The 21,669-nt window shown below is 64.1% G+C and overlaps 1 protein-coding gene across 1 annotated transcript in view; it reads right to left on the bottom strand.

The window, feature by feature from the left end:
• The window catches only part of GSN (gelsolin), a 41,244-nt gene extending 24,780 nt beyond the window's left edge, over positions 1-16,464 (bottom strand). The window contains exons 1-2 of the mRNA XM_041764258.1: positions 16,403-16,464; positions 6,965-7,040 (exon numbers count right to left, since the gene is read on the bottom strand). The gene's annotated coding sequence lies outside the window, so the exon portion shown is untranslated. The remainder of the gene's footprint in view (positions 1-6,964; positions 7,041-16,402) is intronic.
• Between the last annotated feature and the right edge of the window lie 5,205 nt (positions 16,465-21,669).

Genomic DNA, 21,669 nt, shown 5'->3' on the forward strand with positions numbered 1-21,669 from the left:
CCCCTGCAGCACCCCCAGCACCCCCCGCAGCCCCCAGCACCCCTGCAGCACCCCGCAGCACCCTCCAGCGCCCCCCCCAAAGACACAGGCTCAAACACAGATCAGCAGCAGGACAGAGGCCCAACCGGGCACTGTCGCCATGGGACCAGCAGACGCCCGGACCCAGTCCCCACCTGCAAGCACCTGTGGAGGCAGGACCCGCGATGCCCGAGCCAGAGCCACAGGAGCAGGAGCCGCGGGGGGCAGCTCTCCCCTCTGCAGGGGAAAGGCTTTCCAAGAAGGGAAAAAGCACCGGGCATGGCTGTGGCCCACGCTCCTGCCGGACCCGGCTTCACACCCCGGACCTAGCACTTCCCAGCTGCGTGCCTTGGAGCCTCACTTCAGTCATAGTTGCTGGGGGTTGGTTAAGTATCTGAGACTGAAGCTCCTTGCGGATGAAACTGGGGTAGGAATACCTTCCTGAAGGCTGGCGGGGGGACCGAAGGAGACCATAAATGCGGAGGGTCCAGGACCACGCCTGGCATAAAATAAACGTCCAGAAATGCCACTTTCCTTGCCAGCATCTGGAGAGGTAATGAGCTGCCCTGCGGGGAGCCAGACGGGACTCAGGGGAGGAGTGAGCCACCCCAGCTCCAAGGACCCTGGGGTGCTCGGATCCTGAGACAAACAGCAAAGGCGAATAACATCTGTGCATTTGGCCAAGGCCCCTCCTGCCTGCCTGGGGGTCGAGTTCAACCTCCACCAGGACCCACCAGGCACCTTAGTCGCTCCGCAGACCAGCAGTCGTAGTGCTGGGAATGAGGACGACAGGACCCGAGGAGTAGTGACAGGTCCCCCCTGCTGCAGTGAGGCCCTTCTCTGTGCCTGAGGCTCGCATGGCCCAGTACGGCCAGGACCCCTGAGCTGGGCTCCGGCAGGAAGCACGAGCCCGTCCACCTGGGTGTCAGTCTGCATCCTGCAGCCAGAACCCTCGAGAAACACGACGGGGGCAGGTGTGGGGCAGAGCAGGGACGGCGGGGCCCAGGAGCAGGGCCAAGCCCCACGACTCAGGATGCCAAGGATGACAACTGGGTGAAGGACGCACGACCGTCCCTCACGGGGAACACGAGGCAACGTCCAGGGTGAGTGTGAGCAGAGCCCAAACCCCTCCTGCAAGGGGACGTGGGCAAGCGGTCCTTCTGCAATGCTTCCGTTTCCTCCTCTACGAGGTGGGACGATGACGGCCACCCGGCCGGGCGTCTGGGGGACATGCACCAGGCGGGCACGCAGCAGGCGCTCGATACCCACTGCAACCAAACACAGACTCCCAGCGTGTATCTCAGCTCCGCACACACAGCTCAAGGCGCCCGTATCTCCCCTCGACCTCGACCTCGACCTTGACCTCGAAGCCCCTGCATGCGGAGCAGAGGGGGCTGGGGGCTCCAGCCAAGGCCCAGAGACCCAGGATGGTTGCTGGTACCAGGGATGGGGAGGGGTCTCAGGAGGGGGCCTCCCACCAGCACCCAAACAGCCTGCTTGGCCTGCAGCCCGTCTGCGAGTCTCCCGACACCCTGCCCGCCTCTGCTCTGCTCCCACTGCAGACGACAGGCGCTCGGGGTCTCCGTCCGGTCACTTAGCACCTGGAGACCTGGGGAAGGCGAGCTGTCCTCTCTGAGCCCGTGTCCTGGGGCAGAGAGGGGCCAGGGGATCTCACAGGCTTGGCCAAACCTGGGATCAGTAGGGACGCCCGAGGGCTCAGCGGTTGGCGCCTGCCTTGGGCTCAGGGCATGACCCCGGGGTCCCGGGATCAAGTCCTGCATCGGGCTCCCCGCAGGGAGGCTGCTTCTCCCTCTGCCTGGGTCTCTGCCTCTGTCTCTGTGTCGCTCATGAATAAGTAAACATCTTTTAAAAACAAAATCAAAGATTAAATAATATTTGTTATTGTTACTAATCCTTTCAATTTTAATAGTTTATTTTTTCTTAAGTCCCGTCCCCTCTTAAACATAAGCAGAGGTATAACAGTGGAATGTTTTTGTTCCTTTCCCAGCTCAGAAAATAATCACAACCAGCTGGAAGAGTGAACCAAGATCCCGGACACAAGCCCCAGTGCCTGGCCCACGGCTGGACCCCGGGTCGTCCGCCTTTTCCGCCCCCGTGTGCTCCCCGCGGCCCTGCCCAGCACCCCCCCCGCCCGGTGGCCGGTGTCCTCCTGCAGGGCCCGGGCCTCTGGGGGCTTCGAAGCGGCCCCCCCGCCCAGGACAGCTTACGGAGGCCAGGCCCAGGCACTCAGCCCGCTCACCCCTGCTCCACTCACTCCCCCCGCAGCCCATCACCCCTGCAGCCCTGCCCCGCCGGCCGCCCACCCTGCGCAGTCGAGTTCCCCACAGACGGTGCATCATCGCTCGCCCCAGACCCTGCCACAACCTCAGGGCAGGCTAGGCCCAGCCTGCAGGGCCCCCCACGCTTCTTCAGCTCGTCCCGGGCCGCCCCAACAAGCCCGTGCGACGCCCCTGGACCACCCGGCCTCGCCTCTGCGCCTCAGTTTCCCCCCTCCAGACGAGCGGGCTCTAGCCTCGGCTCCGCCTCTGCGTCTGCGAGACCCCAGCCACGCCTTCCCCAGCCTCAGTGTCCCCGGCAGGCTGTTGGGACTCGCGTGCAGACCAGGGGGGAGCAGGCGGGGAGCCCCAGGAGCCCCAGGGCTCAGGACATGCTGGCCCTGAGCCGCCGCAGCTGGCGTCTCTCTGCTTCTAGGCCCCGCGGCGGTGCCAGCTCCGTCCCCCAGCCCGGAATGCAGATCAGATGTGCTGGCAGCAGCAGCGGGGTGGAGAGGTGCAGAGGGCCTGGGGGAGGAGCACATGGGAGGGGGTCGGGGAGCAGGAGGGAGGGCGGCTCAGACGAGAATCCTCCCGGCTCTGGCCCAGCCCAGGCGGGTAGGCCTCTGGGGCCTGGCCGGCTTCCCAAGCCCCGGCCCAGGCCCTGACCCCCTTCCCCCCTGGGGGCCCCCTCGGCCGGGACACGCCCACTCGCTGGCTGCAGCCGGGCCTTTGTGGGCCTTTGTGAGTGGAGCTGTGCTGAAGCCCCAGGCACCAGGCACCACATGGAAACGGTCTCTCGAGTCAGGGGCCTGTCCCGCTGCTGGGTCTCCAGCCCTATAACCTGGAGCCATGTCCCAGCATCATGTACACCCTGCTGTCTGCGCCCCACACGGGGCCTGGGCTCCCCATACCCTGCCCTGCATGTGGCCTGCGTCCTGGGGCTCCTGGCCTGGAGTTCCCGACCTGGGGCTCCCGACCTGGGGCTCCCGTCCCAAGATCCTTACATTATGTTCCACGTACATGTCACATCTGCGGTTAGATACCTTCTGTAGCACTTGCCATCTTTTGAGATACCAAGTCCCGTCCCCTCAGTGTGGGCCCCAAACTTCATGCTATGAGGTCCGGGACCAGGGCCCCTGCCTCCGTGACGTGTTCCGATCTGTGATTAAGGCAGGTTCCCAGCTGTTCCCCACGTAGCCCGAGAGGAGTCACCTGCGTTCTGGGCGCCTCGGGAGCTTTGGCCCCGGACAGCAATGCCGTGGCGGCTCAGCTAAGGGGGGCTGCGTGGCCTCAGAGCGGATGAGGGGTTCAACGCTTCACCCGGTGCAGGCAGAGTTACCACGACGTGTGTGGACCGCGCTCGTGCCAGGCGCCCCCGTCTGCCCCTCGTCCTGCGCAGCGTGGCCGGGCTCCCCAGGCCTGCGCCACGCGGCGGGAAGCAGGAAGCTGCCAGGACGCGCTCTCCCCTGGCCCATGGAGGGGAAACCCCGGGCTCGGGGGGCGATGACCTGCGCAAGGCCTCCCCCCCTCGGGAGGGGACGGCAGGCAGGTGGGGGCCGGGAGCGCGGGGCCGCGTGAGGGGCCGTCCCCCGGCAGGCCTAGCCCTCAAGCAGCAGGACATGCCAGGCCCAGGCAGGCCCCCTCCCGTCCGCTCCCCCGCCGCCCGCCTCCTCCTGGGCCTCGCTGCCCGTGACTCAGGCTGAGTCATCCTGTGACACCACAGAGGAAACTTCTTAGGAAAAACAACCGCAAACAAAGCGTCCCCTGATGCGGGGAACAGGATAGGCCCAGGAGGTAAGACAGGGAGGGGACAGGAGCGGGCTGCAGGTGGAGGCCGCTGGCCGGGGTGGGGCCCTGGGGAGGGCACGCGGCTGCTCTGCACCTCAGTTTCCCCCAGAGGACGCCCCCCAGGCCGCAGAAAGGCTGAGGATGGGCCACGGCGCGCAGTGGGGGTCTCCAGGCCTCGTCCCGTCGGCAGCGCTGCCCCAAGCGCGGTGGCCAGCGTGTGCCCATTCCACGGGCGGGGCCACCGAGGCCGGAGCAGCCACAGGGGGAAGGGGGGATGCCTGAGCGGAGCCGGGAAGGAAGAGCAAGGCCCAGGCTCCGAGCCGTGACCCGCGTGTGGGGGGGGCCAGGAGTCCCCGTCCCCGTCCCCGACCCCGACCCTGACCCGCAGGGGCAACGGGATGGGCCGGCGGCTGCCCTGGAGCCCGTCTCCCAGAGACCCTCGCCAGGCAACCCGGGTCAGGCACCCGCGGGCAGGGCAGCCGTCGCACGGGCACTTGCGCCCCCGACACAGCACCGTGAGGCCCCAAACTCCCTCAGGAGACTGTGGCTCCTGCGCTGACCCGTGGGGCGCTGCATGGGAGGGGGCCCTGGCCCTTGGACTCTGCCGGGCGCCTCTGTCCCCTCCCTGCCGCCTGTCCTCTGGGACCAGCGGCCGCCTAGGCCTGGGCCCACCCCCCTCAATGTCCTGGGCCTTCCCGCCGGGTCCTCCAGGAGCGTGTGGGGAGCCCCTCTCCCCAGGACGCCCTTCCCTGTTACCTCCCCGCTCAACCTGGAGCTTTTAATTCTCAGGATTACAAAGCAGAAGTGCAAGAGGGGCCCTGAACAGGTCCAGTCCTGCCGCTGTCTCTCTCTGGGCCCCGGAGTCCTCGCCATGGGGCTGATGGGAGGATTGCACATGTGCGGCCGCAGAGGACCCCCCACGGGAGGTCGCGGCACGGACAGGCCGCTGCCCACCGACGGGAATAAGCACAGCGGAGCCGTCAGCCCACGCCAGCACCGGCTCAAGACGCTCCCTCCCCGCGGTTAACCCTCCACAACCCTTCTTTGCCCCCATTTTCACAGATGGGTAAACTGAGGCTGAGGCGTTAAGGGGCGTGACCAGCAAGGCAGGGCCAGAGGGATGCTTCGGGCTCAGACCCCGTGGCCCCTGGAGCCCAGGAGGCCCCACACGTGCTGCTGCAGGGAAGCGGTGCTCATGGCTCAGGGGGGCCGCCCAGGGGGACACCATCCAGCCGGGGACCCAGCCGGGCCGAGGGCGGACGGGAGAGTGTCCTCCTCTGCGCAGGCGGGTAGCAGTCTACGGTGTCCACCGGCCACGTGCCGTCCCCTCCGCCTCCCACATGCTCTCAAACCCCTTTGTGCAAATCACTCCTCGACTCCAAACCCGTCCAGGTCCCCCCTGGCGCCTGGGGCCGACGCCCAGCCCTCGGGCCTGCCCCCCCCAGCTCGCTCCTCAGTCCCCGCTCACCGCCCTAAGCAGTGGCTCCCGTGGCCTCGCCCACGACGCCCCTGCCTGAACCCCAGCACCCTCCGCCAGCCCCACGAGGACGGGAGCAGGGACACCCTCCTGGCTCCTGGGCCTCGGCCACGTCCCGCCTGGAGCCTCAAGGACTCCACACTGTGGCAGAGCCGGGATCACAGCCTCCGGACCTGGGGACAGGACAGGCTCCTCCCAGGGGCTCCCCTGCTCCAGGGCTCGGGCTCCGGGACCTTCCCCATCTGCAGCCTCATCCACGCTGCTCCCTCTGCCCGGGGGCCACGAGCCCCGTGTGCTCCCCTAACCCTGGCCCGGGGGTCTCAGCTGGGGAAGGCGGGGTCTGGCTTCTGGAGACCCAGCACGAGGGGCGGGGAGTCCTGCGCTCGGCCCACTGCGGCACCAGCCTCCCCACGAGCCCGCGACTCACCAAATGAGCAAAGGAACAAATGAAGCTACCTGCGGGGCTCAAGGCCGGACGGTGGCGAGAACCCCGTGAACCGGGCCCTGCGATCAGAGGAGGGGGCGACGCACGGAGCGGCCGACAGGGGAAGGGGCCAGGGACTGCGGGGTGGCCTCGCAGGCTGCGGCCCAGCTGGCTTTCGGGGGGGCTCTCGCAGAGCCCGTCCTCCTCTCCAGGGCTCAGCTGCCGGCCCTTCTGACGCAGGACCTCCAGGGTGAGGTCACCAGCAGCTGAGGGGGGGGTGTCCCAGCAACGCACATTTGTCGTTAGACATGCACCTGGCCCCGGCCCGGGATGCTGGGTCTCCCCCTGGAAGCGGCCCCTTCCGCTTCGCCGCTCCACGCTCCTGAGCATCTACAGGCGCATCCAGTCCTCATGATGACCCCATTAGAGGAAGGGGGGGGGAGGAGACCCTGACGCCCACTGCATAGGCACTCCTGACACCCACCCTGGGCCATGAAGCGGGTCTTGCGCTTCCAGCCCTGACGGCGGCACCCGCACCCTGCACCCCTGCACGGAGCCCCCACGCGGGTTGCCCGGGACTGATCGTCAGGCGAGTGTGACTCATGCAGCTGCCCCGTGACTCTCAGGCTCGCAGGGCGGGGACTCCTCCCCTGGTCAACAAGCCCGGAGACGTCCTTGCACCTCCAGGATCCACCTCTCGCGGAAGAGCCAACAGAGGCATCGAGAGGGAAAGAGGTTCAGCAGCCACAGCAGGCGGGGGGGGGGGGGGGGGGGGGGGGAAGGAGGGGCACCCAGGATCCCCTGCCCGGCTCCCTGGCCAGGGAGGATGCAGAGCAAAGAGGCCACAGGCGGGGACACCGAGCTTCGCGCGGGGCGGGGGGCGGGGGGGAACTGCGGGGACTCCCTCTGAATCCGCCTCCCCGTGCCCGGCGACCCCGGGCACCCGGACTGGTTCAGGACTGGGGCGTCCGCTGCACCTACCTGCAGGGCTGCGGGGGGCAGGGCTGCTCGGAGAGGCGCTGGGACGGGCGGGCTCGCGCTGGGTCAGCAGCACCACCTGTAACAACGGCCAAGAATCTCAGGGTCAGGCGCTCAAGGTCATCCGCCCCAATCCCCAGGTGGGGCGTCGGGCTCCAGGTCCCGGGTCCTGGGGTCCAAGCAGGCTGCCTGCTTCCCCTGCCCCCTCTGCCCCTGCTCACTCTCTCGATCTCTCTCGCTGTCAAATAAATAAATATATATATATCCTTAAAAATCCCCCTTGGTGCTCGCACTCGCACCTGCACCCCCCACCGCGGTCCCAGGGCCTCAACTTGCCGCCTCGGGCAATGGGCGCTCGCTCCCTGCGGGGGGCTAGGTTCGCCCCTCGGGTCCCGCCTCCACCTGCGCACGTCCCCCAGCACGGGCCTGTCGCCCTGCTTGCCCGCAGCTCCTTAGGCAGGAAGACGGTGCCTTGGGCCCCCCAGGTCTTCCACAAGCCGTATCCCCGCTGTCCTCCAGCCCAGACTGGGCGTCAGTTCCCCCCTCGCCCCCTCATCAGCTCCGGATGAACCCTCCCCTACAGACCTGACGTCCGGCACTGAGGCGAGCTCCGTCCCGGGCAGGGCAAGCAGAGCTCTCACCTCCATCATTCCAGGCCTCATGCCTCTACCCATCCCGCCCAGGATCCCACCGTGTGTAAGGCAACCGCAGCGCGAGTCTGAATCCAGCTCACGGTCAACGTCAGAGCTGCGGTCAGGATTCCGGGATAGGACCAAAAGACCCCGTCGCTTAACCACCTGCAGAAGGTGGTCGGGTCGCTCCCCCCTGTCTCGGGCGCGTCCTCTGAGAGCCGGATGCGGGGCGTCGAGAGGGCGACACGAGCCACGCCCAGGGCACCAGCCAGGGTGCACGTTCGCTCTGGTTATGAACTGGGTCCCGAGCCTTTTCCCAGAAAACACGCTCTTTTCACGCTGTGCTTGGGCAGCCCGGGGACGAGGGCTGGTGGCGCACGCGGCGTCCCCACTCGTGCCCCAGCCGAGCACCCCTCTCCACGGGCGGTGAGCTCCCCCGCCTCCAGGGACAGCTGGCCCGGCCGCCAGCCCAGGGCCCCCGTCACCCACCCTGGGGGCTCCGGCCCCAAGCAGCTTCTCCCAGCCCCAGAGGGTCCAGCAGCCCGCGCGGCCCCAGCGGCCCGGTCCCCCCCCGGTCCCCCCGGTCCCCCCAGTCCGCACACAGACAGGCCCCGCCCCGCGGATGGCCAGCAGCCCCACGTTGCCCCATGTTGCCATCGCTAGTCGGGGAGCGGCCCAGGGCGGACCAGGGGCCCCGGGGGGATGTGCGGCTCGCCCGCCGGCACTGCTGTCCACGCCACTGGGCCTTCCCCACAGACACCCGCCTGGCACGTCCCGCTCCCCGGGACAGCAGTGCAGAGCTGGGCTCGTCGTGACCCTCCACTGCTCACTGCGCAGGGACAGGCCAGCCTCCTCTTCCTCGCTGCCTCTCCCGGGCGCAGTGTGCTCCTTCCCCAGTGCTCGCCATCCCAGCACCAGCTCCCTGCTTGGCCCCTGCCCGCCGTCGCTCAGCCCCCAACACCCCTGGCCCTGTCCCACCCTCACGGTCCTGCTCAGACGCACCCTCTGGAGCCCACATCCGGGTCCAGGTACCGCCGCCTGCCACGTGGGTGACCCCGGAGCCCCCACCTGCTAAGCGGTCCCGTCCACCCCCTTCCCCGGTGCAAGCCCAGACACATCCCTCCCCTGCTCACGCTCTGCCACGTTCTCGGAGAGCCCCGTGGTTAAGGTCCAAGACCCTCAGCAGACTTCTCCGTGTCCTCCGTGGTCTTGGGTGCGGGTCCCTGGCACTTCAGCGCCCCCAGGTCCTGTCGCCCACCCACACACCTCCAAGCTCCAGCCCCCGGAGCTGCCCCCTCAGCCTGCAGGGAATCTTGGCCCAGTCCCCTCTGTTCTAGAACTCTCTCCCTTCCCCAGTCTTCATTTCTCCTTCTCATGACCAAGCCCTGTTTCCTCCAGGAAGTTTGCTCCAAGCTCCCCTCCCGTGAGGGTGAGCTCCTCGGGGCTCCCAAGGGCCTTCCCCGTCACCCCGCATTGCATCGGCCTCCCGGTGAGCCTCCCCCATTGGACTAACATCTGCTCCCAGGGATCCCGGTGCCTCGCCAGGGCTGGGACCTTGCTGCTCAAGAGCCACTGAACGGAGAAGCCAGGGAGTCACACGCGTGCACAGGTGCACGTACACCTGCGTGCACAGGTGCGCACACAGACTTGCAGCACAGGCTCCCAGGGACGCCTGCGGGCGCAGCTGCTGCCACCCACGGGCAAAGAACAGCATTACAGGCTTCCAGGCTGCGCACCAGGAGCCCCAGCTGCAAACTGGGCTGGGCTTAGAATTAACTGCCCCCGATTCCAAACTGCTGTGTCCTCCATCCTGGGCCTTCAGGCTGCAGCAACTTAAAAACAGAGTCCGGGGATCCCTGGGTGGCGCAGCGGTTTGGCGCCTGCCTTTGGCCCAGGGCGCCATCCTGGAGACCCGGGATCGAATCCCACGTCGGGCTCCCTGCATGGAGCCTGCTTCTCCCTCTGCCTGTGTCTCTGCCCCCCCCCCCTCTCTCTGTGTGTGTGTGACTATCATAAATAAATTTTAAAAATTTTTTTAAAAAGAGTCTGTTTTTAAAAAAAAAAAAAAAGAGTCTGCAGACCACTGACCCCGGCGCACGGCCCGCACGCTCCGGAGGGAGCCCCGAAGACAGGGTTCCTTCCCGCACTCACCAGCCCGGGCTGGGCCGCTGGCGCCTGTGGACCGAATTACATCCTGTTAGAGCCGCCCTCCCGCCGACGGGCTGGCCTCTGGGCAGAGAGCTCGCTGCTGCTGCTGACCTTGCGCAAGTCCCCAGGAACCCCTGTGTAGGTGCCCGGGGCGGGGCTGAAGCCACAGGCGCTTTCCTCCAGGAAGACTGTTGCCAGCACGTTGGGAGGACTTTCCGATTGGGCGGGGGGGGGGACATAAACCTGTCCAGCGATCCCGGGAGGACTCACGTGGCCGCCCCAGCGGCAGTGGTGGCTTCCTGGGCACCCACCGGCAGTAAACTCCTCATGCCTCCTCCTCATGGCACTGCCGGGCAGACATCACTGTTCCCACTCTGTGAAGCAAGAACCAAGCACAGAGGGGAGAAGCAATGTGCTCAGCAGCACACAACCGAGGTGTCGGCACGGTCCCCCCGAGTCAGGCTGCCTCCCCGCATCCTGGCCCCGCTGGGCCTCACGCAGCGAGCCTAGGTCTCTTGCAGAGAGAAAAACTCAAAGCTGCGGTTCCTCTGGATCAGGGGTCTGCAGAATTTTACTGTAAAGGGTGAGCTAGTAAATACGTCAGGCTTTGCAGGCCCCGTACCTCGTCTCGTGCATATTCCTCCTTCTTTGCTTTTAGATTTGGGTTTTTGCTTGGTTGGTGTTGGGTTTTTTGTTTTGTTTTGTTTTCTTGGCCTTTTAACAATGTAAAGACCATTTTTGGCTCAGAGGCATAAAAAACTGGCTGAGGCCTCCTGAGGTCTCCTACGGAGAGGAGAGAAGAATGTCCACAATCTAAAGTATAAAAACTTGTGGTGGGAACATTTGAGGCGAATGCAAGGTCCTTTAGCTGCTTCTCTGGCTTCAGACGCCTTCCTGCCGAGTCGCTCTCTAAAGAAGGGCCCGACCTCGCTCTGCAATTAGGCAGCAAAATATTTCAAGGGCTGTTCAGATTCCAGAAACTCGCAGCTGCGGACTAACAGTCTGACTCTGGGTAGGAAACAGGGGGAGGCAAATACGACGGGTGGAGAGAGCCTCTAGGGTAAGACCTTAAGACAGGAGGCCCCAGTCTGGACCCTTCGCAAGGGACTTAGAATCGTGCTCTGCAGAGTGTGGTCCCTGGACCGGCAACTTCGGCGTCACCTGGGACTCTCACTAGAAATGCAGAGCCTCAGGCCCCACCCCAGACCTACTGACCCCAGAATCTGCATTTTCACAAAATCCCCAGGTGATTCATGTTCACGAGAAGTTTGAGATCTGCTGGAACATCGCTCCTGTCCAGCCGCGGTATCGCTGAGCAGCGAGAGGGTTTAAAGACCTCTTTCTTGACGTCGCAGAGTTACGGGGCCTCAAAAAGCTCCCCGTTTGACCAAGACCCGCCACTGGACCCTGAAATCCAACCTTCAACTGGTGGAAAAGTAGAAGCAGGGGAACCAGGGAAGGTGCCGTTTCCCATTTCACAGTTGGGGGAAACCAGAGAGGGAAACGGCTTTCCCGAGACAACGCCGCCAAAGAAAGCTGGAGTCGGACCCTGGGCGAGTTGCTTCATCTTCCCAGGCCTTGGTTTTACCAACTGCACTCGTTTTGGGTTTAGATGAGAACTTCTGACATCTCCCAAGAGCTGGAGTAGCAACCAGAGGACTCGCCTGTGCTTGCGGACATGCGCTGTCTCCGGCCGCATATCCCAGGTCGCGAAGTGAGGGGTGGGGCCGGGCGATTCCAGGGTCTGGGTGTAAAAGCTGGGATCTGGAAAAAGGCCGGCGGGAGAGGAGCCCTCGGGGGATGGTCACGCCGCGGCACGTAGGCGGAGCAGTGCCCTGGCTTAAGCTCAAGGTCTTGTGGCAAGTCCTGAGCAGGGACCAGACATGACAACAGGCTTCCCCCGGCTTCTTCGGCGGGGCCCACAGACGTTATCCCTCCTGATGCTCAACTCCGCGCTTGTATTTGCTGAACAAATGAATGAAGTACGAGGTCCAGGGAGACGGGCCCTGAGCCTCCCAATGAGGCGCGAGAACTTTGACAACCAGCTTCCTCTGTTCCACCCGCAAGGCTGCGAGGGCCTTCGGGGCGGCAAGCTGGCAAAGTGCAGCCAGAGCCGTGAGACCCGACGCGTGGAGTCAGTAACTCCATTTCTTCGGCCCTCTTTTAGGAAATAACGAGAGAAGCCTAATTTATACACCAGGCTGTGCATCGCAGGATGTTTATACGCAGCCTAAACGCCTAATGAGGGGGGAGTGGCGAACCAAGGCCTATCCCCACTTGGCTACGACAGAGGGATGGGAAAGCAGGTTGGCATATAGCGTGTTTATAAAAAAAAAAAAAAAAAAAAGACTTGTTTTTTACAAATAAAATGCATTATTTCATTTCTTTAACCCCCCAGACTACTGAAATGCAAGATTTTAAATAGAAATAGACGTTATCTACTTAGAGACTCCTCAAACTCTTCTAAAAATTAAATTTACAGTCTTTAATAACATGAGAAAATATTTATGTCATAACATCAAAAACAGGGCAGCCCCAGTGGCTCAGGGGTTTAGTGCTGCCTTCAGCCCAGGGCATGATCCTGGAGTCCCGGGATTGAGTCCCGCATCGGGCTCCTTGCATGGAGCCTGCTTCTCCCTCTGCCTGTGTCTCTGCCTCTCTGTCTCTCTGTGCGTGTCTCTCATGAATAAATAAATAAAATCTTAAAAAAAAATAAAGTCAAATAAAAAGTCAGAATAGAAAAATTATAAATGTGGTATGACCACAATTACACAGGGGTAAAAAAAAAATGTGCTGGAAATATCAGGAAGGAAATGCCCCCAAATGTTAGCAGCGATTATCTCACATTGGCATAATTATGGACAGTTTTAATTTTTTTTTATTTTCTAGACGTCCTTTATCATAAGGATTCGTTATATTTAGAAAAGGAAGGAGGAAAAAACAAAACCTGGGAGGAAGGGAGGAGAAGCACCTTCCCAGGGGTGTGCCACCCCTACCACTTCGCCACTCCCCAAAAGTCAACCCGAGGTAGTTCCCGAGGCCCCTGAGGACCCGGCCTCTGCCTCGGAAAGGAGAAGGCGGCCCGGCCCCACCCTGCAGGCCCACAGACACCTTCCGGCTTTTGCTTGACAAATGAGCCAGACCCAGGTGAGATCCTTGTGGAGGCTGGAGGTAACCACGCTATTGTTCAATCAGTTTTGCAAGATAAGTGACACCACCGCCACCGCCACCGCCACCTCCACTGGTGTGACCCCTTCATCCGGGTTCCCTGGGACACTAGGGCTGGCCCCTGTTCCGGAGCTCCCGGGAGAGCGGGTTTCAGGGATGCTGTGAGCCCGCAGCCTGAGCACTGAGCGCAGGGGAGCAGGGGGTGCAACGGGCAGGCCGGGCCGCAGGGGGCCTAGGAAGGAACAGAAGCGTCACTCGGGCCCTGGGAGCTCACGGCTCCAGGCGTCACCTGCCTCATCCACAAACTGGGGCCCCTCAGGACATCCTCGGGCCTCTTTCGAGGCTCCAAAGGCGAACGAGCCCATCTGTCTAGGCCGAGCCTCCGTTCCCATCCGTATATGGAGCCCACAGCTCCTGCGTGGCACGGCCGCGGGCCGGGGAGCGCACGGGCAGGCATGCTCCCTGCCGTGATTCTCGCTGCTTCTAGAACACGGAAGAAGGCACATCAAGGAGCCAAAGGCCCCGGCTTCCTCTGCAGCAGGGGGCAAACAATTCGGGCCGCAGAGAGCCGAGCGGGCACAGAGGCTGCTGCCGTGCAGGTCACCCGTAAGGACGGCCGTGGGCTCAGCCTGAGGTCACGCCGTGTCCGGGCGCCCAGCCCTCGAGCTCCGAGGCCAGCGGAGCCGGAAAGCCCGGCGCTCCTGCCCAGGCCTCTAGTGCACGGTGACGCCGCGGCCCAGAGCAGGACGCCCGCGTCACCCAGTACCGTGTCCGTGGCCAAACCGAGCCCTGAGCCTTGCCCACCACGCCCACCGCTCCTCAAACTGCTGCTGTGGCGGGGGGGGGGGGGGGGGGGGGGGCAGGGCAGGGCCGGGGATGGCAAGGCCCGGGTTGGGGTGGGACCCAGGCCTGCGTCCCTAAGCCTCCATCCCTAAGCACACAAACCACATCAGGCTGAAATAGGACACACGCCCACTCAGCCGACAGGGAGGGCCTAGCCGGGCTCTCCCCCTGCCCTCCCCTCCCCCGGTAGTGAGGACAGAGGCCCCGGCTGGGACCCCACGTCACTGAGCCACTGAGCGACCCAGCGCAGGGCATCCAGTGCCCCTGTGGCCCCGATCCCCTGGAGCAGGGAAGTCAGGGCTCGCACGAGGCCTCCTGCTGCAGGGCTGGCGCCCTCCGCACGGAGCACACGGAAAACCCCACAGTCGTGGGGCGTCAGGGCCTCAGGGGCCCGCGGGCCCGCGCCATCCCCTGGCTGTCCCCTTGCCAGTGGAAGCCACCCGTGGTTCAGACTCGGGTGCCTGGATCCGGCCCGTGGAGGGGAAGGGGGGCGCCTACCTCGGCGACACGGTGAGGAGTCAAGGGGACGTCAGCGTGCCCCGGTTGTACGTGTGCTAAAGGGCAGCTTTGGGAATTATGGTCCTGGCAACAGCAGCACCCGGTTAACGGACAGGAACCGGAGGCCCCGGGCCCACTTCCGAAGCCACTCAGCAGAGCTAAGGCTGAGCGCGCACCCAGCGGACCCAGAGGCCGTGGTCAGACTGTAGCTGCTGGAAAGGCCAGAGATCGTGGGCTCAGCAAGGGAAGGCAGACCACGCGGAGGTCACCTCAGTGATCTGCCCCCACCGGTGTGCAGCCCGACGGGGGCTCGAACTCACAAGCCGAGGGCAAGGCCTGTGCTGAGACCAACACCCGGTGCTCACCGGCCGAGCCCCCAGGCGCCCCTGCCTGGCAGCTGGTCGGGAAGGACGCACACCCCACAGCAGGGCAAGGGCCTCGGGCCTGGGGCCTTGGAGCAGCACCCAGCACCCAGCACCCAGCACCCAGCACCCAGCATCCGCTCCGACTGCTAACGTGCTCCCTCGGGGGAAAGGGGAGGGCCCGCAGCCTTGGGCTTCATGTTACACCCTTCTCCACGTCTGAAGCCTCGAACGTTTTTTTTTTCCACTTTAAATATAACAAGAAAGAAAAAAAGCCAACACCGCAAACCTCAGAGGCACTCAGCAGCCTTACCCAGTTGCTACGGGCCTGTGCTCTGCTTTTAGAAGTTTATAGCAGGTTCTAGGCCTCTGGGCGCCTCTAGAATCTGCAACTCGGATCCCTCCTGGGGGTGCTGCTCCGCCTCAGGCCCGCACTGTGGCTTGGACCATGCAGCACCCTCCTGAGAGGCCCCTGCCTCCGTCTGCCCTTCGAATGCATCCCCTGAATGCATCCCCTCCATCAGCCACCAGACTCTTGAGTCTTTATCGTTGTTCTCAAAACCTTCCTCAGCTCCTCACTGCCTTCAGGATAAAGTCCAAACCCCTAGTTTACAATCTTCATTTACAGTTTCAACTCCCACAACTGCACCCATTGCCGCTCCAGCCACGGACTGCTCAAGAAACCCCAGTACCTTTGCACAAACTGTCCCTGTGTCTCAGAATGTGTTTTCCTCCGGCTGCTTTAGCTCCTGGGAACCTATCGCTCATTTCTGAGGCCCGGGGGGCCCAGACAGACTCAGTCACCCCTTTACAGGGTGAAATTACTCTCACAGTTGAACGATTATGTCAATCTCTATGGATGGGAAGTATCTTGAGGATGGGACCGAGTTTTGTCCTCCTCAGGGCTTTTGGGCCCTCACCGGGCAAGGCACAGAACACAGGCCCAGGGAAGGGTTGAAGGAGGGAAGGAAGGAAATACCTTGTGAGGCAAACCCTAGGGCACCCCCTGCTCCCCTCCCCTCCCCTCCCCTCCCCGCCCGGAGCTACCGCTTTCCTAGGTGCTTTCCTAGGTTCCTGCTAGTCCATAATAAAAGAGACTATGGAAAATTCTGGAGTAAAGTTTCCTTCCCTGATTCACACACAAACTTTCTTTGCTGCTGTGTAGCTCCCGGCGCCACCCCAAGCTCCGGGCTGTCTACATTCCCCGCATTTATGAACAGGCCCCAGGAAGGCCGGGGTCGGGAGCTGGGTGTCCCCCCCACCCCTCCTCGGCTCCAAGCCCGCCCCAACCCCCCCCCCGGGAAGCACCACCCCGCACCCCAGGTGTGTGCGGGCGAAGGGGGGCGGATGCGGGAAAGACGGAAAAGCCCCGCAGGTGGGGGCTCGGCCGGGCTGCCCAGGACCGCCCTGACCCCGGGGCTCCTCGGCCGGTGCTTGGGGCCGCGGCCGGCTCTGCGGGAGGGAGGGGCTCGGCGCCCAGAGGCCCGGGGGACCCTGCTCGGTGCTCGGTGCTCGGTGCTCGGTGCTCGGTGCTGGGGGGGCGGGGGGGCTGGGGTCACGGCCACGCGGGGGAGCGGGGGGGCAGCGGCGGCGGGTCCGGGTCCGAGCATCGCGCCTGGGGCCGGTCGGGGCGGCCGGGGGACCCCGCTCCCTCCCTCCCTCCCTCCCTCCCTCCGCCGCGGGGCCGGCGCCAGCTCCCGAGCCCGCACCCGGGGCGCCCCCGCCCCGCCCCCGCCGACCCCGCGGCCCCGGAGCCCCCGCACGTCCGCCCCCGCCCGCCCCTCCCCTACCTGCGGCCGCGCTGGCGACGGGGCTGCGGGGTCCGGCGGCGCGGACGGTTCCGGGCGGGCGGGGGCTCCCGGGGGCGGGGCGGGGCGGGGAGGGGCGGGGAGGGGGGAGGAGGGCGGGGCGGGGCGGGGCGGGGCGGGGGGGGAGGGACCCGGGGAGCGCGGGGGGGGGGGGAGGAGAGCGTGGGGGGGGAGGGGAGGGGCGGGGAGGAGGAGGGCGGGGAGGGGGGAGGAGAGCGGGGCGGAGCGGGGCGGGGAGGGGGGAGGAGAGCGTGGGGGGGAGGGGAGGGGCGGGGAGGGGGGAGGAGAGCGTGGGGGGGGGCGCCCAGCCCAGGGAGCCCAGGAGGGAGACCCCCTGGACGAAGGGAGGGAGACGGTGTCCCCGCCCCACCAGAAGGGCAGAACAAGAGATGCCGAGCGCCCCCTGTCCTGTGTCACCCCGAGGTCCTGCAGTGCACACGCCCTGCCGGGAGCTCCTCACCAGCAGCGCAGCTCTGGGCCGCGGCCACGCAGTGTCCTGACCCCCCCCCCCCCCCCCCCCGTGGGTCGCCGATGCCCCGGGCCCCGGGAAGGCTCTGCACCCGCAGGCGCTGCGGACTCTCCACCAACGGAGCAGTCACCAGTGTGACGCCGATACTGTCTTAGGTGATAGAGAAAATCCACCTTATCAAAATAGACGAGCACACGGTCGCTTTTAAACAAAGTAGGGTTTTCTTCATCTCAGCAGTATCTCGGGTGCATCTGAGAAACAGCCCGAGCAATGGCACCAATGGCACCAGGCGGGACAGCGGCCCAGCAGCCCGGCAGCCTGGCCTCCTGCAGTCGCTGGGACTCACCCAGCAGGCCACTGGACCACATCACTCCAGCCTGGACCAGATCACTCCCGCCCGGACCAGATCACTGCCACCCAGACCAGATCACTCCTGCCCGGACCAGATCACTCTCACCTGGACCAGATCACTGCCACCCAGACCAGATCACTCCTGCCCGGACCAGATCACTTTTGCCCGGACCAGATCACTCTTGCCCGGACCAGATCACTCTTGCCTGGACCAGATTACTCCAGCCTGGACCAGATCACTCCAGCCTGGACCAGATCACTCCCACCTGGCTGCGGGGCTCCCGGGAATCTCCCCTCACTAGGATGCACCAGGTCATATCACCAGTTCTGGGGACCAGAGTGGACCGACCAAGAACACATACTCACTTCCTGGGGTTTGTCCCACCAAGCAGCAGCCTCAGAGCCACAGCACCTGGGAGACCCCAGCTCCCTCCTCCCCCGCCCCCCTCACCCCTTCTGTGTCTCTAGTAGTTGCAGTCATGCTGTGACCTGCGCTTCCTATGTGCTACAGCCACCCGTCCTCACCTGGCCACCCACGTGCCCCCGGGTGGGTATTACCAGGGACAGTTCTCAGGCGAGGAGGCCCGCGCAGAAAGGGTTCGTGCTACTCCCACATTCACACGAGTAGCAACATTTGCACCTGAGCCCTCAGCCTCTCAGCTTTGCCCGATGCCCCACGTCACCCACTGGCCCCTTTCCTGGCGTGGGAAACTTGCCTCAGCTGCCCTCGCCCTAGGGAGGGAAGCAGGGCGCCCGCCCGGAGAGACGCTCCCGCCCTCCACCTGCCATGCTCTGTTTTCTTCCCCAGACACTGCTGTGGCCCCCGTGGGGCGGGTGGGGAGAAAGCAGACACACACTATTCACTGCTCGGCTCTGAGCTCTTTGGTTATAAAACCGGGCGCCCACGTGGCCCGGACCTGCCCAGCACGTCATTTTCAATGCCAACAGCTTCTCGAATCTGGCAGAGAGGGGGAAGCCTCTGAATCTGCGCCTCCGTGGAACTGGAGGGTACCGGACTGAGGTGGAGGAGGTGTTAGAGGGCATCTGGCCCAAGCCCTCGCTGTAGACCTGGGGAGACTGAGGCCAGCGGAGCACAGCTTCGCGCACAGAGCCCTGTGCCGACCCCACTTGGTACTGGAGAAGCACGTGCGCGTGGGCTGCCACCAGAAATGAGGGAAAATGATGAGGATGACGACGACGACCATAAGCAGGTACTTGTACTGGAGGGCCGAGCAACTTCTAGTGCCAGGGTAGATCTTGGCCTGGCCGGCTAGTCAGGGAGGGCCCAGGTGGCCTCGCATGGGTGCTAACAAGTTCCCTGTGCCTTGGTGTCTTATTGTCATCTTTCCAGACTCCTGTTTGTACCCCCCTCCCCGCTGGCTCTGGGCATCCGTAAGGCGTTTCTGCTCTGGATCCTCACCTTCAGAGTGGATATCCTCTGTCCTGGAGCACATGGATCCCCTCTCAAGGAAGGACTTTGATGGATCCTTTTGCCAGAAGACCACCTCCCCACCACCTCCCCCAGGAGTGAGGCCACACCCAGATAATTTGGGGGTGTTGCTTCCCTTTGTGAGCATGCCTCTTCCCACTCACAGGAGTGGGGCCTCACGTGGCACCTGTGTTGGTACCATAACCCCCACCCCACCCCCAAAACAGTTGATAGTATCAGGGATGGACACCGAAACCAAGCAGAATTTGGAAATAAAGTTTGGGACATGATGACCATGGTTAATTCACTGGGCCTGTGAGGACTGGCTGCCTGTGAAGGCTAAGACCACCATCTGGAGGTGACCACCTTCCACAGAGAACGCCCGTGGGACCTTCCTTAAATGGGGTGATGGATGTGGGCAAATGAGTGCTGAGAAACAGAGAGCAGGACGGACTGGCCAGGGAAGAACTCGAGGTGCCCTAGGGCTCTAGGATGCAGCCCTTCCTGAAGCTCGAGCTGGGAAAAGAAGCTATCAGGGCGAGCGTCTAGGGAGCCTGGAGTCCCCTACAGCGGGTTCCCAGAGCAGAGCGCAAGTCAGGACGTGTGCGAGGATGCGCTGACGCGGGGCTCTTGGGGACCCTGCACACCCCTCGGAGCCCTCGGGGCAGGGGTGCAGCCGCCCCCGGGGAGGGGGGGAGCCCAGAGGCGGGCCTGAGCACCGGGGTGACTCCATCTCCTGCCTCGAAATGGGACAAGCGTGTCTGCTTCCCGCCAGACAGCCCTTCCCCGGGGGCTGGGTGACCGTCCGTGGCCCCCGGCTGACCTGGGTCGGACGCCTACCCCTCACCCAGTGACTGTGGCCAGAGAGGGTCATATTGCACACACCTGGCTGCTCCCACGTAACCTGTAGCTGGAGAGCAGGGGGAGGGAGGGGAGGGAGGTGGAGGGAGTGGGGAGGCAGGGGAGGCAGTGCCACGCGACCACAGGAAGGCCGAGACAGGTGAGGACAGCGTCCTCTTCTGCTCCAGGCACAGAGGAGCAAAGGTGTGGAGGCTGGAGGAGGACAAGCCCGGAGGAGGGAGGAGGGAGGAGTCTGGCCCAGCAGGGGGGGTGCCAGGGCTGCTTCTGCGCCCCCCCCCCCCCGGAGCTGCCTGTCCGCGGCTGGCCCAGTGTCGATAAAAACTAAACTTAAAATTATAACTCCCGGGCGAGCGGTGCTTACTGGTCCCCTTACTCTGCCAGTCAGTGAAGCCTTAGAAGCACCTCCGAGCGGGGCGTGACCTCGATGTCCCAAATACACGAACAGGCTCAGAAAACATACGCAACCTGCCTGCGTTTCCACAGCTGGGGGAGAAGAACTGGAATCTGAGCCCAGATGCGTCCCCCGATGCCCAGGTTCCTCCTGGAGCCCGAATGAAGAGAGTTGGGGGGCGGGGGGCCTCTCCTTCGGGATCAGGAGTCGTTTAATTGCATCCTGACATGTGAGGGGCCGATACCGGCGCTTTGCACGGTGCTTTGTGGCCACCCCCATCTATTCATATGGAAGGTATTCGGGGTTAACGGTAGCTCTATTTTAGGAAAGGTTATAAACTGCTGTGGCTTAGAAATAAGAGGTAATTCATAAAACCCCTTACGCACGCACTTGCACACGCACACAGGCACCAAAAACAAAGTCTTTGAGGCAGTGCTATTCTCGCATTCTCTGATGTACCCACAGAAGTTCACAGCCTGTGTTTTTTCCTTACTTATTATTTACTCACTGCTTTTCTGAGCACTAGTTACGTGCCAAGCCCTCCGCTCAGGGCCAAGGGCAGAGGGATGGATCAGCCGTAGGCCGCAGGCCTGTGGCCCGGGGAACAGACCCTGCCAGTGGGCTGAGAGAGGAACTAAGATAAAGGAGCTCGGGTGGGTGGGAAGGAGGCCGGGGACTCGGATGGGCGCCAAGAAGACCGCAGCCAGGGCGGCGGGCCAGGCCTCGGAGGACACCTCCCGGCCCCCAGCCTCTGCGTCTGCTAACTGTGCCCACCTCCGAGAGCTGTGGGAAAAGGAAATGAGCTGACCCGTGTCCACCGTTGGCTGCGTGGAACGGGCTCTGCGAACATCGCTGGCATCCCTCGGGGGGCCCGGGCCGGGCCGTGGGGGCGTGTAGGAGGAGTGAGCAGGTGCCAGGGCATGTGCCGCCAGGGCACACGCGCCAAGTTCCAGAACGGGGGACCAGGCAGCAGCAGGACAGCACCTGCTGGGCTGCACCGCCCGGACATGGCAGAGCTGGGACAGACAGCTGGACGTCAGTGCGGAGCCAGGCTCCGGGGCGCCGGGTCGGGAGCATGCAGGGGACCGACACTGTTGGCAGCCGCTTCCCCGCAAGGGGCCAGGCCCCGCTGGCCCCATGCCCGCTGCCCGGACCAGCAGAAGAGCCGCCTTTGTTCTACATGAATCGGCCCAGCTGTTCCTGGACGGCGGCCGCCCCCCTGGGCTCAGCGGAGCAGAAGGCGTTCAGGGCTGTCCCCGCAGGTCACCGCGGGGGTGGGACACAGACTCGTATTATCACAACACGCAGCAATGGGCTTGCTCTTTTTCTTTCTGAATCTTGTGCTGCGTCGTGGGCCCAAGTTGTGGTGGAAACACAATCAGGCCGCAAAGCAGTACCTTCTTTGGGACGTGGAGAAACTTAGAGAAAAAACAAAGACCTGCAATGAAGGTCTAAGAGGTGGGTCTGGGCGCTGCCCTTCCCTCCTCCCCATTGCATCGTCTCCCCTCTCCCCGCACCCCTCCCCTCTGCCCCCCCACCCCCACCCCCCTTCTCCTTCCTCACCCCCTCACTGAACCATAGCAGCCTTTTGCTAGAGCCCGAGTAGCTCTGCCTAGGGGACTGGGCCACCTGAGGCCACCCCCTGTCCTGCCTCCTTCTCGCAGAATCATCCAGGACAAGTCGCTCACTCCTCTGGGCCTCCATTGTCCCATCTGCAACCACCCCCGGGAGGGGCTACACCCGCAAAA

This window comes from Vulpes lagopus, chromosome 7 (assembly GCF_018345385.1).
Source record: "Vulpes lagopus strain Blue_001 chromosome 7, ASM1834538v1, whole genome shotgun sequence".
In the NCBI taxonomy this organism is placed as follows: Eukaryota; Metazoa; Chordata; class Mammalia; order Carnivora; family Canidae; genus Vulpes; species Vulpes lagopus.